Source organism: Silene latifolia, chromosome 10, assembly GCF_048544455.1.
Source record: "Silene latifolia isolate original U9 population chromosome 10, ASM4854445v1, whole genome shotgun sequence".
Classification (NCBI taxonomy): domain Eukaryota; kingdom Viridiplantae; phylum Streptophyta; class Magnoliopsida; order Caryophyllales; family Caryophyllaceae; genus Silene; species Silene latifolia.
In genome coordinates this window covers 55,705,113-55,724,140 of record NC_133535.1, presented here as the reverse complement: position 1 = coordinate 55,724,140, position 19,028 = coordinate 55,705,113, and the positions used below count along the sequence as shown (strand labels likewise).

The 19,028-nt window shown below is 38.8% G+C and overlaps 1 non-coding gene across 1 annotated transcript; it reads left to right on the top strand.

Moving 5' to 3' along the window:
- The first annotated feature begins 17,252 nt into the window (after positions 1–17,252).
- LOC141610170 (small nucleolar RNA R71) lies at positions 17,253–17,360 on the top strand. The gene has a single exon (XR_012528066.1). It is a non-coding gene; the product is annotated as a small nucleolar RNA R71 (small nucleolar RNA).
- The last annotated feature ends 1,668 nt before the right edge of the window (positions 17,361–19,028 follow it).

Sequence of the window (19,028 nt, the reverse complement as noted above, 5' to 3'; positions counted from 1 at the left end):
TATATAATTATGTTAAACTCGGTATTAAAAACATTGTCAATTGCCTAGGCTTAGAGACACCCACCTTACGACATTAGTATCAACCATAGACCGGGTCCTAGAGAAACTTTCGTCCATGACTAGGTCGTCCTACTACACATACTTTGTCTAATTCGATTCCATGCCTCTCGGCTTTTAGAATGAATGAACAAACTTAATCTATGGATAAAGCCTTAAACAAAGATTAAACATTATAGTGCAAACATGTGATAGAAACAATTGGACAATATTGATATCAACCTATTTTAAAATTTTATATACTTGATTTTACATGGCTTCCCTAGCCCCTAGATTAGGAAATTTAGCTACTCATATAATAGTGTAATTTATAAACTATGTTGTAAGAAATGCTAAACATGATTGTATGATTTATATAAACTAGGTATTATAACATGTAATAGAAATAATGCTAATGTAATGTAAATAAAGTACTAATAATAAACTATGCGTAAACTAAATAGAAATGTAAAATCGTAAACTAAAAATAGAAATACCTTAATAGAAATGAATTTGTATGGAAGAAACAAATAGAACCAAATGCTTGAAATGTATTAAGAACCAAATGTTGATAACTACAAGCTTAACTATATTGAAATCTAATATGAAAACTATTGAGATAATTATGCTTAAGGCTATTATAAAGTGTGTGAGACGTAAGAATAAGATGATCCTTGGATGCACATAAGTCCCCTTTATATAGGACTTTTTAAGTGAAACGTAAGAAACCGAGAGAGAGCCAAACCCGATCGGGGTTGCCAGCCCCGATCGGGGGCGTGGTTACCAGGGTTAATTCCCTTAATTTCTTGATTAATTCCTTGAAGAATTTATATGCTCGTGCTTAAATGGCCCTTAATCACCCGGTATTACTTCACATTCCTAGCATCTAAAGCTTCCTAGCATCCAATGCTTTCACTCTAATTTGGACTTTCATTTCTTTGGGCTTGACTTTTGCTTTTGCTTTTTGTTGCACATCTACATTTTGGTCCATCATTTTGGCATTGATAATCCATGAAATTCATCCATGCTAGTCCATTATCTTCCTTATCTTAGCCACTTAGTTTATGCTCCTAGTACTTGCAAATGTTGTAGAATTAAGCTCCTAAAAGCTTATATACGTACAAAACATACAAATGGAACTAGAAAGCAAATATTAGCTCATTAAACACTAAAGTTAGTGCATAATAAAAATAAAATGAAGCTAAATGATGGGGTAAAAATGTATAAATTATGGACTTATCAAACTCCCCCAAGCTAAACCCTTGCTTGTTCCCAAGCAAGAAACCACATCTCATCAAATGCAATATCCTAAACAAGCTAAGCATAATGATTTAGAAACCCGACAGAACATGGGCAAGGGACAAAGCAAAACATGGATGAGAATTACATGACGGCGTAGCATGGAAAACTTGAAATGAACCCTTAAGCTCTTGCATGATCTTTTGACTTATGGACTCTCACGGGGCACTCAAACTTCTTTTATATGTGAAAGGACAATTTTTTGAATGAACACTCAACTATCCTCGACTTATAACAATGTGCCCGCAATCTAATATGGTAATCAATCAAAACTAGTAAGCAAAAGCAATCATATGCAAGCATGATAAAGAGCCAAATGGGTAGGAAGAAGGCAATATGTAATGGGTAAGAAGGGGGAACAAATGAATTATGGATTGTGGAGCTAATGTCAAGCTAGCAACAATCAAATACAAGGATGCTCAATCCCAATTCTAACCCAATTTTGCAATTTAATCATAAGAAAACTCTCCAAAATATGAGTAATAATGTATGAGAGTTTCTCACATCTGCTTCTCTTTTTTTTCTTTTCTATTCATACTTCTTTTTTTTTTTTCACTTTCATGCTTTTTTTTTTCTCATTCATTTTTTTCTCAACTTTTTTTTTCTTGATTTTTTTTCATTTCAATTCACCATCATTTTTTTCTATCATCATTCTTTTCATTTTTTCTTGAGCATTAAGACCAAGCTCACATGACTTCCAAACTTTGAAACAAATCCCAATTGAGCACAAAAACAAAAACAAACAAAGCTAATAGCTAAACAAGTTAGGCAAATTATAATGTAGCTAGGGAAAATGTTTGTGAAAGGGTTCAAGAAGGCAAAAATTATCATGTGAATGGCTCCAAAATGCTATAACAAATGAATGCATGCTTACAAAGAAATGACATGAGAACCATACTTGTGCGTTTTGATGAAACACACATCATAAGGAGACACCTACACTCACCTAAGAGAGACCGGATATGGATGCATCGGTCTAAAGAGGTTCTACCTTACCATTTTGTAGCTTGCCAAAAGTCAATATCAAGCTTACTTGGTTCATTTTCCATCTCCCACCTACTATGTCAAGACATCCCCATGTAGCTATTATCCCATCATGAAAGAATAAATCATTAGCCAAAAGCTATCTTAGGATAAGCAAAGAGGAAAGTAGGCTAACAAGCAAGCACAAAGCAAAAATTTCTCTCAAAAATTTTCAAATTTTCTACACTACATGCAAACTACACTATATGCAAATGCAATCTCCCCCCAAGCTAAACATAACATTGTCCTCAATATGCCACAATTAAATCTACCCAACGAAACCATAAGAATGGCTCAAAGCACAAAACAAGAAGGACTAGAGGTCATGTTTAATGGGTTGCAAGATCTAAACTAAAATCCAAAGCAAATAAAAACTTACTCGACTTGCTAGCGTACTCCCAAGCTAGCATGAATTCGGGGGATTTCTTCATCAATCATCTAAGAAAAGGGCCAAAAGTTGAAGCCCTTCCTTCCTTTCTTCTTCTTACCACTACCACTTGATTCACCTTGTTGACCACTTCCACTAAAATCATCCTCTTGAAGAGGAGTGACATACTCACCAATGTTGTGGCCACTACCAAGACCATCACCATAGCTACTATACCCACCATACCCTCCAAATCCACCATAGCCTCCTTGTAATGCCTCAACACCATAGTCCGAACCACAAAAATCCGGATCGGGTTCATATGTAGTAAAAGTACATGCATCATTGTTAGGAGGAGGAGGGAGAGTAGGAGTAGAAGGAGGAAATCCACCCGGAGGATAAGTATAAAATGAAGGGTGTGGCCCCTCGGTTGGATTACTCCTTGCCTAGCAAAATGATCATAAATGGGATGCAATGCAAGTCTTTGGTCATCACGAATTGTATTAACACTTAAGTTCAATTCCCGTATCATATCCATCATTTCTAGGCTAGAGGGTAAATGAATGCTAGAGGTGGAGTGACGTGCTTGAGAGGGTTGACCTCCCTCACGCCTCTCAACGGTGGTACGTGGCTCACCTCTTAGCTCCAAGTGGTAAGTAGGTCTAGTAAAAGGGGCACTCCCATGATATGGCTTAGTGTGAACTAAGGCCTTAATTTCTTTCTTTTCCTCGGGTAGACTAATGGAGTCTTGTCTACCTATTTTCCAAATCATGTTAGGGTGAGCATCCCTAAACCAATTGTAAGAAAGAAAATACTCATAATCAAGCCCAACCCCTTTTTCCTTAGACAAAAGCAACAGTCTCAAGTTGGTATTTTCTTGGTTGAATCGACACAAGTGGTGAGCAATCTTAGTAACCAAACCCCCTAGGACAATACAACTATTCTTTTGGTTACATTGTTTGGTCAAGTGGACCGCAAAGTGGTAGGGGATATTGATTCCCCAAGTATCATCACCATTAACATTCAAGAAAGCACCTAAAATATCCACCTCAACCTTCCTCACCGAGTGAGGCTCATTCCTCCCAAAAAAGGTCCATCCCATAAACCTTTGCCAAACCCTTATGTCGGGGTAATGTATAAATTGATGAGGGCAATGGTACCAACTTTGAAAAGGGAAATGAGAAATGGCATTCCATGTCAAAACGGGGTTATAAGAGTCGGGTGATTCGGTAGATAAGTCCTTATGAGGTAATTAGAAGATATTGGCAAAATCCGCTAGGTCCATCCTATTGTCTTCATTAAACAATCGGAAGGTCACAAAAAGCACAAAACCGGGTTTTCTAGACTTATGAAACTGAAAAGAGCTTAAGAACTCAAGTGTGAGCTCGGGGAAAGTCTTATAATCCATTGTATAACAATGCTTCATACCAAGATTCTTAAACAAAGCCTTAACATGTTTTTCAATTCCAATGTTGTTTAAAGAAGCTTGGTTGATAAATTTGGTTGGTTTCATACCTTTGTTCCTTAGGATGACCCAATGATTGTATTGCTTTTGTGAATTGAAGATCACTCCGGGAAAATCCGGGTCTTGCCACTCCGGGACCTCTTCCATTTGCACATCCTCCGCAGCATGGGAGGATTCCGCCTCACCTCTTCTTCTTTTAGAAGCACCTTGGGTAGGAGGTCTTCTTGGTTCCATTTTTCTGAAATTTTAAGACAAAAATTCATCTTAACGCAAACCAAAACTCATCCAAATAGACATAAGAGAACGAATTAGTGAACTAATTCATACTACAAACATGAATAGAGCATTCTACAATCAATTTCTAGTACTAAGAAGCACAAAATCGAATTCCCCCAAATTGAAATAGGGTTTGCATAATTCGATTTAATTGACTGAAATGGATGAAATTAAAGAGAAAAGGGAAGAAAACTTACCTATTGATGTTAATGGTTGATTGATTCTTGCAAAATTGATGAAGAAAGTGATGTTCCTTGTGATTGTAGGTGAATAAATGACGAAAAAATGATAGAGATATAGAGGAGGAAGGTACCGTCGGGTTGATGAATGAAGAATGAAAGCACTTTTTTTTTACTTACCCGTGAAATAAAGCCAGCGGAGTAGAAAACCACGTCCCCAATCGGGGCTTGCAACCCCGATAGGGGTTGACGAGTTCTTCGCCTTTGGACTTTCTTCCGTGTTTTATTTTAATTCCGTCCCGTTTTTTGAAAACCACGTCCCCGAACGGTTTTCTTGCATGGGGAAGCGTGCCAGATTCTCTTCTAAGTCTCCTTTCTTCATGTTCACCTAAAAATCACAAAAAGAAATATCGTCAAGTCGACTATTTTATTACTAATCTACGAAAAACAATAAATTGCAGAAAATTAGAAATAAAAATAAATTAAAGCAAATAAAAAGCTTGGGTTGCCTCCCAAGAAGCGCTGGTTTAACGTCCCGCATGATGTAAAAGCTTGAGTCGGTTTAAGCTTTCTTTGGTAGAGGTTGAACGGTCATTTCCTCTATCACACCAACGATCACATTCTCATGATAGAGCTTCAAACGATGACCGTTTGCTTTGAATTTTTTTCCCTTGGTGGTTATCACTTCAACGGAACCGAACTTGTTGACATTTGTGACGGTATATGGACCGGTCCACCGTGATCGTAACTTTCCCGGAAATAGCTTGTAACAGGAATTGAATAGCAACACCTTATCACCAATTTGAAATTCCTTGTTCAATATCTTCTTGTCATGCCATCTTTTTGTTCTCTCCTTGTAGAGACGGGAGCTCTCATAATCTTGTAAGCGGAATTTATCAAGTTCATTGAGTTGCAACGACCGCTTTTCTCCACTCAACTTCGGGTCCATGTTATGCTCCTTTACCGCCCAATAATCTTTTTGTTCCATCTCAACGGGAACATGGCACGCCTTTTCATAGACCAACCTATATGGTGAGGTACCAATAGGTGTCTTATATGCGGTACGGTAAGCCCATAAGGTATCGTCGAGCTTCATATTCCAATCCTTTCGTGATTTGGCAACAAATTTCTCAAGTATGGACTTGATCTCACGATTGGAAACCTCTACTTGGTCACTAGTTTGTGGATGGTAAGACAAGCCTCTTCTATGATAGACTCTATATTTCTCCAATAAGGCATCAAGTTGTTTCTCACCAAAATGAGTACCACGATCACTAATGACCGCTCATGGAACACCAAACCTAGGAAATATGATCTTCTTGAATAAGTTGATCACGGTACGAGCATCATTTGTTGGAGTAGCAATTGCCTCTACCCATTTAGAGACATAATCAACGACGACCAAAATATACCGATTCCCTTTTGAGGAAGGAAACGGTCCTTGATAATCTATACCCCAAACATCGAACACCTCTACTTCCAAGATACCATTTAAAGGCATCTCGTGCCTCCTTGATATGGAGCCCGTCATTTCGCAAGCATTGCAAGACATCACGAAATGTTTAGCATCTTGGAACATAGTTGGCCAATAGAAGCCGGATTGCAACACCTTTGCAACGGTCTTGGATGGTCCATGATGACCACCATAAGGAGAAGAATGACATCCTTCTAGCACCCCTTTCACATCCCAATGTGGGATACATCTCCGGAAAAGCCCGTCGGAGCAATGTTTGAACAAGTTTGGATCGTCCAATAGGAAGAACTTGGCATCATGTAAGAACTTCTTCCTTTGTTGATATGAAAGGTTGGGTGGCAATTCTCTTCCAACTAGAAAGTTGGCTATGTCGGCATACCAAGGAGTATTGGCCTCCAACGCCATCAATACATCATCGCGAAGGATTCATCAATAGCAACTCAATACCTCCATCATTAAACTTCAAACGGGATAGGTGATCGGCAACAACATTTTCGGCCCCCTTCTTGTCTTTAATCTCAAGATCAAATTCTTGCAAGAGCAAGATCCATTGTATCAACCTTGACTTAGCTTCTTGTTTGGCTAGGAGATGCTTCAATGCGGCATGATTGGTATGAACAATGACTTTTGAACCGATCAAGTAAGAGCGAAATTTGTCTAAGGCATAGACAATGGCAAGTAGCTCTTTCTCCGTGGTGGTATAGTTGATGTGAGCCGCATCCAAGGTTTTGATAGCATAGTAGATAACATGGAGAACCTTGTCCTTTCTTTGTCCTAGCATGACACCTACCGCATAGTCACTTGCATCACACATGAGCTCGAATGGCAAGTTCAAATCCGGTGATTGGATGATAGGTGCGGAAATCAAAGACTTCTTAATCCTATTAAAAGACTCAAGACAATCATTAGTAAACACAAAGGGAGCATCTTTTAAAAGAAGTTCCGTAAGAGGTTTCACAAGCTTAGAAAAATCTTTAATGAAACGGCGGTAGAATCCCGCATGGCCTAAGAAACTTCTTACACTCTTCACATTTACCGGTGGGGGTAGTTGCTCAATAACTTGGACCTTAGCACGGTCCACTTAAATTCCTCTTTCCGAAACAATATGACCAAGCACCACTCCTTCATTCACCATGAAGTGACACTTTTCCCAATTCAACACCAAGTCAACCTCTTCACAACGCTTCAACACTTTAGACAAGTTAGCCAAACATGCATCAAAAGAAAAACCATAGACATTAAAATCATCCATAAACACCTCTATGATAGACTCGATAAAATCGGAAAAGATGCTTATCATGCAACGTTGGGAAGTGGCGGGGGCATTACAAAGACCGAAAGGAATTCTACGGTAAGCAAAGGTACCATAGGGACATGTAAATGTGGTATTCTCTTGGTCATCCGGGTAAATGGGTATTTGAAAGAACCCGGAATAACCATCTAGATAGCAAAAGTATTAATGACATGCCAACCGCTCCAACATTTGGTCAATAAAAGGTAATGGGTAGTGGTCTTTATTGCTGGTTAGATTTAGCTTTCTATAGTCAGTGCACATTCTCCAACCCGTCACAATTCTAGTTGGAATTAATTCATTTTTATCATTTTTGACTACGGTGGTTCCTCCTTTCTTAGGAACTGTAACACCCCCATACTCCAAGTGCCTTACTAGGACCACTTAAGACATAGAAGTACTACCATCTCGGTTACCCGAGGCAATGATAATCATAAGTTAATAAAGAAACGTACTTTAAAAGTAAACATAGTTTAAGTGATTACATGATCAAAACCAAAACTGATAAACTGAAATACAAGGTTCTCAGACGGTCTACTGCTAAAACTATCAAAGCTACAAAACACCGTCTGACACAGCATAAGACTTCTAACTGCCACGTGATGACTCATCCTAGTTATCGCATACGCGTCATATCATACCGCTCAATAATCGCTCACCACCCCGAATGGATCACCACGCTTTTAAAACATTAAACGGGGTCAGTACTAATCACACAATTTATATAATCCAACAACACAGTAAACAAGCAGCTCACACGGTCACACACACAATCACACCCACTCCAATCAATCTCCGACACCGATCGTCCACCTGGACACCACCCGCGCTGGGGGACCGCACCGCACCCACCAAATCCCCGCTCATCATACCGAGCGATAACCCTGTCCCATTAATGTGCACATCCCCTTCCATGGCGGGTTCCACGAAGGGCGAAACTAGGGTGTGAAGCCACTCCCGCAAGCGACTCCACTCAGCCGAGAACGCATCTCGAGAACCAGAGACAAAACAATCAGCAATCGCGATACAACATCAACAACCGTCTGAATCAATCAACAATCACTAACTACAGCACAATCACCACACATTATGTAATTAATACTGAGTAGGGAAACCCTACCTGGAATGCAACACAAACATCAGACGATCTAGCAGCTGTCTCAAAACCTTTCCTCTACGAACCCTTCTCCTATACACATAATCATACAATCACTACCACATCAACATAAACATAGAAAACCCCCAATCCCAAAATTAGGGTTTAACGAAACTTAACGAAATACTATAAAATTGGTATGTAGATCTTACCCTTGACGCAAGGAACACTATGATGCAAAGAACGAGATGATCCGACACTCCTAGCCTTGAGGATTTGCCAACAACGCGACGAGTGAGAAGTACGTAACTCCTTTTTCTTTTGAAAGGTTTAGAAAGGTTAAAAATGATGAAATAAACTGACGGAAACCTTTTATATCAAACTCGCGTTATTAGCAAAACCCGTCAAAACAACCCCGTAAAACACACTTACTCGATCGAGTAACTAACGTACTCGATCGAGTGCCGCTTACTCGATCGAGTACCAAGGCTACTCGATCGAGTACCCAACAGGTCAGAAACTATTTTAAAACGCAAAACACACTTACTCGACAGAGTAAGGCCCACAAGATAGAGTACCCAGAGACTCATAAAACCGTGGTATTACAGTCTTCCCTCCTTAAAAAGAACTTCGTCCCCGAAGTTCAACCCATACCCAAAAACAAACATACTAACTCGATCAAGACACAACAACCAACTAAGAACTCAAAACAAAACCCCAACCGACCAAACATGAACTCGTAACCCCAACTCCACCAACTATTCCTACTTCCACAACATGGCTCACGATATCGTACCAACTCCATTATATCTCTCTCGATCCTAACTCCATACACTACCAACACAAACGCTGCTAGCTCCGTAAAATATCATCCACTAGATAATCCAATATCAAGATACTCATAACATCAAACGGAATGTTACATTCTACTACCCTTAAAAGGAACTTCGTCCTCGAAGTTTACTTACACTCATAAACATCATCATGCCACTATCAAAACTCTCGAACTCCTAAACATCACACTACTACAAGCACGGCCATGTCCTCTTAACAACATCAACCACAAAACAAATCCCTCCTTTACGTTACGCTAACACTTTACTTCCAATTATATTACAACATGCACAACCATGAAACTCTCTTTTATCGCATCCTACTCCTCTTAAGACAAATGTTACGTCCTCGTAACTCACTAATACTAAATCCTTAGTTATATCATCTCATTATCCTCATCACCACCACATTTTAAAAATAACCGCCTATAACCTCATTTCTATAACCATTCCTATTTCCAAGGCTATTCTTACTTAAACAGTTTTTATACTTCAATTCATTCTGCACTCCATCTAACCAATACCGCAAAACCCTTAGCATAACCAATACTCCAACTCTTCCACATTACCGCAACATGACATACCTCTCTATATAGACTATATAAAACTTCTATCGCCAAAAGCATAACTCACGATCCACACTTGTTACGTACACTCACACAAGATCCTCAAGTTCATTTCTTTCATCACTGCAAAACTCATACATGACTTAACATGACACTAAATCCAAACACCCTACCCTCACTGTCCCAAGGAAAGATTATGAACCACCTGCAGCTTTCAGATCATTACCACACATGTTCTACGAATCACTTGCCATGACTATGTGCACCGATGTCTCATCTACAACAAGATCAAATGTACTGTAACAACTTCTGACAACTGTGTCCCATCAACAGAATATCCCTATGCCATGACAACCACGGAAACAAAGACACTCTCTTTCATATCATACTCTACCCTCATTCTCAAACTGAAATTGGTAAGAAACATCAGCAAACAAAACAACCGTCTACCTGTTCAACCAAAACTTACAAGGAACAGTAGCAAACAAAACAACAATCTATGTGTCCAAACTGAAACTCACAGGGAACAACAACAAACAAAACAACAACTATGTATAATGATATGTACTTTTGAGAACTCGTATCATAATCATCTCGTGTACTCCACCACAACCGGTGACGGCATCGCAACACCGCCACCAACAGCCACACCGCAGTGCGAAAATACCCGCATCACGACATGAAGTACCATGCCCGGATCACCACTCGAGGCACATAACCACATCGATAAACATTCCAATCACATATAATTCCCATAAACACTGACTCACTATGACATTTGAACAAGAAAACTCACTCAAAACCGTTTTATTAGATTATAACACAACATATTATGCGGAAAGAACTGACAAGAATCTCATGAACATCATCCTTACCATTTCACGGAATAAACATGTATCATCAATACATATACAATTTTAACTATACATGCCAGATCAATCAAACTATTACTTTTTTGAATATCATTCAATTAGATTAGCTTACCCAACATGCATTATAGAACATGCAAATAACAACTTTATGATAATCACACCATACCACGTCTTGTGAGGTCAAAACCTCACACAAAAATTTATATATATCACAGACCCGTAATCACATCCACCTAGTCAGTCCTGATCACGTAAGTTACCACTCGATAAAGGTTACCTGTCGCCCGAGCTTAACTCATATGCCCCTCATAACATATTCCCCCATTCGCATAACCATCACCTCATGCCAAGTATAACCATACCATTACTATTCAACTATTAACACCCGCCTCATCTGACCACATCTTATACTTCCTTACAACCATACATATCAATCCGGCCTCTACAAAATCAACCTCATTAGAATTGCTACCTTTCTAATATACCATCACCCTTAACCACTAGTCACAAACCATAAAACTACCACTGTCCGGGCATCAAACCTCTTACACTCATCTCTAAACATCACGATTTCTTTCCTGTCTGTGGTTAACATCCCAAATAACGAACATCAAATCCATCAACAACATTACCTCAACATTCTTCCCAATACTATCCTTAATTGTATAGTCACCCGACTCACCACCAAAATCTCATATCATGCAGATATTCTACCAACTTCTTACTTCCTTAATTCCTCGAAACTCATGATTAAACATGTTGTCCTGAAACTTCTGTATAACCATTAATTTACTTACTCTTGATAGTATCATACATCTCGATGATTCCTTACTTTTATGTCACATAACTCCGGTCAACATTTTCCTAGTTTTACTCCCCTCATTCTTTTCTTTTACACTTGACAAAATCAATTAACTATTCAACTCCTTATCACTTCTACCTAACCCTTTAGTGCTCCAATTACCTTCTCATCGCTCCAAAACTCAAATCTCATTATTTTATATCGATATCACCTCACTCTTTCTTACCATGGATCTTCTCTTATTATGCTATTACTCACACTTGCCACTAATCTATCCATAAAATCAACGTTCACTATATACCACTCTTCTCAACCCCTTTAAAAGGAACTTTCACTACATATATGCTTAACCCACACGACTCCTAACCATCTCCCTCCATAATTCTTTACACATCTCAAGCTGCCACTATCCACATCCTTACTCTCAATCCTTTCATTCTCACGTTCCTTAGACTCACATCATCCCTTGCCCATATTCACTTACTTTTACGTTACACAATACACAATCATATCACTCATCTCATCTCATCTCAGAAAACATGCTCTATGTCTCAATTAAGCCATAACGATCTTCCTTTTCTTTTTCCACTATCTATCGCAACCACATATAACTCATGTCCTCCCACCGAATTCATAGTCACCACAGGTGCCACTCACTACACCACAAGATTGGGTAACTTACGCGTCAAGACCAACATACATGTAAAACAATGCATAAAGAAGCAAAATAACACCTTTGAATTAAACATAATATGCAACGAAGTCAAAAGATAGGCATATGACCCAAAACAGGGGTCACTAGATCGAGTACAGGCCACTCGATCGAGTAAGGGACTTACTCGATCGAGTAGGTGAAGATCAGAAGCACGTAAAACAAATCATCAGGGCTACTCTATCGAGTAACTAACTTACTCGATCGAGTGCCGCCTACTCGATCGAGTACCAAGGCTACTCGATTGAGTACCTACGCATTTCTCAGCACTGTCCAGTTTTCGTAAAACAGCCATAACTCACTCATTTCTTGGTCGTTTTGGGCGTGTGACCTATCGTTAGAATCGTAAAAGAACAAGCTATCACTCCAATTGGAATCACATTAAAATAATTTATACATATCAAGTTATAACAGTTTAAAGACAACCTCTTTATAATCGAAAAACATAACTACTTAACTTTACCTCCAAACAACTTAAACAACAAGGTAGATAAAAACAACTCAGTACTCATAAAACCAGTATTGCTAATCACATGTTACTATCTTCAAAAGTCAAGCAACAACATCCATCATGCACATATATTATTTAACTTATTAATCATGTACTAACCGCAGGCTTTAATTTTATAACTTTTCGTAACACAAAACATTCTCATACATCACAAATCCTATTTCCATGTTACTAATACAACAATATTACAAATACACTTCGTCACCTAAACATATTCATAATCACAAAATTCATATTCTCGTGCAATTGCCACTCCTTCTTTTCCAATCAATTCATCCATTTCCACCACATTCTTCATACAACATATATATGAACAATATTAGACATGTATAAGAAATCATTATATAAAATTACACAAACAAAATTATATATAATCATATCACATATGAACTACTTCCTTTTTCCACCACATTACTCATCATTCTCATACACTAAACCAACTATCATGCAACATGCTTTCAATCAACAACATACAAAATCACATCATCACAATCTTTTCTACACATTCCCCATTATCCACATACGTACACCCACTGATTCATGTCACACATCACTATATAGATACACAATTCACAAGATAAACGCATAGCGATCCCGACTCATATCCCATGGTGACCGGTTCAAAATTGTAGGGCGAGTTCGCGACTTTAGGACGTCTCCCAAGTCTTTGCATTAGCTCCTACAACTTCTACCCCGGGTTCATTTTAATTGACTCCCTATATTCATTAGGTTCATTGGTTACAGGTTTCAGGATCGTCGCTCTGATACCATTTTGTAACACCCCCATACTCCAAGTGCCTTACTAGGACCACTTAAGGCATGGAAGTGCTACCATTTCGGTTACCTGAGGCAATGATAATCATAAGACAATAAAGAAACGTACTTTAAAAGTAAACATAGTTTAAGTGATTACATGATCAAAACAAAAACTGATAAACTGAAATACAAGGTTCTCAGACGGTCTACTGCTAAAACTATCAAAGCTACAAAACACCGTCGACACAAATAAAGACTTCTAAGCGCCACGTGATGACTCATCCCAGCTATCCCATACGCGTCATATCATACCTGCTCAATAACTGCTCACCACCCCCGAATGGATCACCACAGTTTTTAAAACATTAAACGGGTTCAGTACTAATCACACAATTTATATAATCCAACAACACAGTAAACAAGCAGCTTACACGGTCACACACACAATCACACCCACTCCAATCAATCTCCGACACTGACTGTCCACTGGACCAGCCCTGCCAGTGGGGGACCGCAGCCGTACCTACCAAATCCCCGCTCATCATACCGAGCGATAACCCTGTCTCATTAATGTGCACATCCCCTTCCGTGGCGGGTTCCATGAAGGGCGAAACTAGGGCGTGAAGCCACTCCCTCAAGCGACTCCACTCAGCCGAGAACGCATCTCGAGAACCAGAGACAAAACAATCAGCAATCACGATACAACATCAACAACCGTCTGAATCAATCAACAATCACTAACTACAGCACAATCACCACACATTATGTAATTAATACTGAGTAGGGAAACCCTACCTGAAATGCGACACAAACATCAGATGATCTAGCAGCTGTCTCAAAACCTTTCCTCTACGAACCTTTCTCCCATAATCATACAATCATTACCACATCAACATAAACATAGAAAACCCCCAATTCCAAAATTAGGGTTTAACGAAACTTAACGAAATACTATAAAATTGGTATGTAGATCTTACCCTTGACGCAAGGAATACTATGATGCAAAGAACGAGATGATCCGACACTCCTAGCCTTGAGGATTTGCCAACAACGCGACGAGAGAGAAGTACGTAACTCCTTTTTCTTTTGAAAGGTTTAGAAAGGTTAAAAATGATGAAATAAACTGACGGAAACCTTTTATATCAAACTCGCGTTATTAGCAAAACCCGTCAAAACAACCCCGTAAAACACACTTACTCGATCGAGTAACTAACGTACTCGATCGAGTGTCGCTTAATCGATCGAGTACCAAGGCTACTCGATCGAGTACCCAACAGGTCAGAAACTATTTTAAAACGCAAAACACACTTACTCGACAGAGTAAGGCCCACTCGATAGAGTACCCAGAGACTCATAAAACCGTGGTATTACAGGAACCACTTGGACCAGACTCACCCATTTAGAATCGGAAATAGCATAGATAATTCCCGCATCTAACAATTTAAGTACTTCCTTTTTGACCACTTCTTGCATGTTAGGATTTAGTTGTCTTTGACCTTGAACACATGGTCTATAATCTTCCTCAAGATTAATTCTATGCATGCAAAATTCGGGGCTTATGCCCTTTAAATCGTCAAGTTTGTAACCAATGGCTTTCTTATGCGATCTTAAGACATGAAGTAATTTAGCCAATTGACTCTCATCTAATTTAGCACTAACGATTATTTGACACATCTCGTTATCATCAAGAAAAGCATACCTCAAATTGGAAGGGAGAGGCTTAAGTTCGGGTTTTTGTACCTCAAGCTCTTGAGGTGTAGCAACCAAACCTATAAAGTGTGAGCTTTCCTCCAATGATAGCTCCTCTCCATCCAATTCTTGCTCCAAAGCATCAATATCCTCATTTCCAATCTCATCATCACCTGCAAATGATTCCAATAACAAGAGTGCCTCCAAGGGATCTTTAGATAAAGATCGAGGTGTAGAGTCTTCTATAACAATGTCAACAACATCTAAAATGTCAATAGAATAACAAGACTCTTCTATCATAGGACTCTTCATGGTTTGGTTCAAATTATATGTGACCTTATCGTCACTCACTTCCAATATAATTTTACCGTTCTTGACATCAATTACCGCACCCACGGTATGTAAAAAGAGTCTTCCCAAAATGATTGGGATTTGGGCATCTTCGGCTATGTCAAGAACAATAAAATCAACCGGAATGAAGAACTTACCAACTTTAACGGGAACATCCTCCAAAACTCTCAAAGGGCATTTTATAGAACGATCCGCCATTTGCAATGTGACACTAGTACATTTTAAGACTCCCATATTAAGCTTAGCACAAATAGAGTAAGGTATTACCCTCACACTAGCACCTAAATCACATAAAGCTTTATCAATTTGATAGGTGCCAATTGTGCATGGAATAGAAAAGTTACCGGGATCTTTTAACTTAGGAGGGGACTTGTTTTGCAAAAGAGCACTCACCTCGGCGGTGAGAGCTATCTTTTCAACTTCATCAAAAGTCCTCTTCTTAGTTAAAATGTCTTTCATGAATTTAGTGTAAGATGGAATTTGAGTGATTAATTCGGTAAAAGGAATGGTTACCTGGAGATTCTTCACAACTTCCATGAACTTACCGAATTGAGAATTCTTTTGATACTTTGCCAATCTATAAGGGAATGGCACTTTGACTTTTTCCGGAATCCTTGCTTCAACATCTTTCTTTGGAGGAGCATCCTCCACATCCTTGACTTTCTCAACAACAAGTGGATCATCCACCTTCTTTGGAACATCTTCACTTTCCTTACAATTTGGAGAAATCTCCAACTCAACAAGTACCTCCTCATCTTCTTTGGGCATGGATGGCCCATCATATTTGGTACCACTTCTTAAGGAGATAGAATTTAGAGTAGTATGTGGTTGCTCACCTTGAGGGGGTAGTTGACCCGTTTTCCTTAAAGAGCTAGATGAGGCCAATTGAGCCATTTGTTGCTCCAACATCTTGATCGCGGCATTTTGAGCTTGCTCATTCTTTTGGATTTGAGCCTACAATTCCTTTTGCATTTGGACTATCAAGCCCTCAAGCTTACCTTTTCCTTGATTGTTTTGTTGGCTATTTTGTGGTGGGGGTTGATTTTGTTGGTAATTATGTTATGGGGGCCTTTGTTGATTTTGATAATACGGTGGAGGATTATACTTTTATTATTGAGGAACATAGGCATTTTGTTGTGGTGGGGGTTGAGTTTGAGGATTAAGCACATTGTTGCTTCTATAAGACATATTCGGGTGAAATCTTGTATTTGGATTATATGTATTTGAATATGTACCCGGTGGATAAGCATTTTGTCTTAAAGCTAGAAAAGCATTTACTTCCTCAATAGGAGCTTGGCAATGAGCGGTGTAATGACCCGCACCTCTGCAACCGTCACAAACAATGATTTGACTTGTTGAAGACACGACATTGAGTTGTTGAAGGGAATCTCTAGCATCTCTTTCCGCTAATTGTTGTTGGAGTAAAACAATTTGAGCCAACAAGACGGGATTGTCAGAGGATTCTTCTTTACCTTTGAGTGGCACACTTCGTGAATTGACATATTGTGCATCATGGACCGTCATGGATTCGATCGTGGGATGAGCAATATCGGTGTCAATTTGATCAAACCGCCCATTGTTGGCGGAATCAAGAATCCTTCGGGACTCGGCACAACATCCATTGTAGAATGTTATAGCTAGAAACCAATCATCTAGCCCATGATGTGGGCATTGCCTTTACAAGTCTTTGTACCTTTCCCAAGCCTCATATAAGCTCTCAAGAGCTTGTTGACGGAATCCGGTGATTTGGCTCCTCAAGGTTTGAGTTTTCTCCGGTGGAAAAAACTTTTGGTAGAACGCAAGAGCCAATGTCTCCCAATTTGTGATTGCTAGAGCGGTGCGGTCAAGGCTATTGATCCAAAGCTTGGCCTTGTCTTTCAAAGAGAAAGGGAAAAGTATTTCCCTTATTTGGGCTTGAGTAACGCCCGTTTGACGGATCATGGAGCAATAGTCGCAGAAATTTTGCACATGCAAATTAGGATCCTCCAAAGGACTTCCTCCAAATTGCTTCCTCTCCACATGGCTAATCAAAGCTGGTTTGATCTTGAATTCCGGCGCGGTAATTTGAGTAGTTATGATACCGGCCGGAAGCACGGCCGTGGTGGGCTTTGAGTGATCGGAAAGTTTCACCATCTTTTTAGTAGAAGATGGTGGTGGTGGTGGTGGAGATTATGAACTTGAAACCTCCTCCTCTTCAAGAACTTCTACATCGTATAAGTAAGACTTTCTAGCACTTTCAACTTGTACGGGAGAAGTGGCTTCTTTCACTTCTTTCCAAAAACGTCGTCTTCTCCTAAAGGTTTTCTCGGGGTCGGAATCCGGTGAAAGCAATTCTCCATGAGGAGAGGACCTGCGCATAAGACAACAATTTCTAGGAAAATGATAAATAACGGTCACAAGGAACAAGTGTTCCTCAAGACAAAAGAAAACAAGATAAAAATCGACAAATCAAAACGCAATAAAACAATGTCTCTGACAACGGCCCCAAAATTTGATAGGCTTATCATGTACCTATGCAAAGATAATTACCCTAGAAACAAATTAATGTAGTAATAGGGGTCGAACACAAGGAGACGGGAATTGCGTTGTGAAATGCTATGGGAAGATTTTTATCCAGATCGATTTCGTTTTGGGTTTGTTTGTTTGTTTGTTTGATGACTAACAAAAACTATAATGTAAACTATATAATAAAAGAGAGTCTAAGGGGGTCGGGTCACACATGCAAAGGTAAATATATAATTATGTTAAACTCGGTATTAAAAACATTGTCAATTGCTTAGGCTTTGAGACATCTACCTTACGGCATTAGTATCAACCATAGACCGTGTCCTAGAGAAACTTTCATCCATGACTAGGTCGTCCTACTACACATGCTTTGTCTAATTTGATTCCATGCCTCTCGACTTTTAGAATGAATGAACAAACTTAATCTATGGATAAGGCCTTAAACAAAGATTAAACATTATGGTGCAAACATGTGATAGAAACAATTGGACAATATTGATATCAACCTATTTTAATATTTTATATTCTTGATTTTTCATGGCTTCCCTAGCCCCAAGACTAGGAAATTTAGCTACTCATATTAAAGTGTAATTTATAAACTATGTTGTAAGAAATGCTAAACATAATTGTATGATTTATATAAACTAGGTGATATAACATGTAATAGAAATAATGGTAATGTAATGTAAACAAAGTACTAATAATAAACTACGCGTAAACTAAATAGAAATATAAAATCGTAAACTAGAAATAAAAATACCTTAATAGAAATGAACTTGTATGGAAGAAACGAATAGAACCAAATGCTTCAAATGTATTAAGAACCAAATGTTGATAACTACAAGCTGAACTATATTGAAATCTAATATGAAAACTATTGAGAGAATTATGCTTAAGGCTATTATAAAGTATGTGAGACGTAATA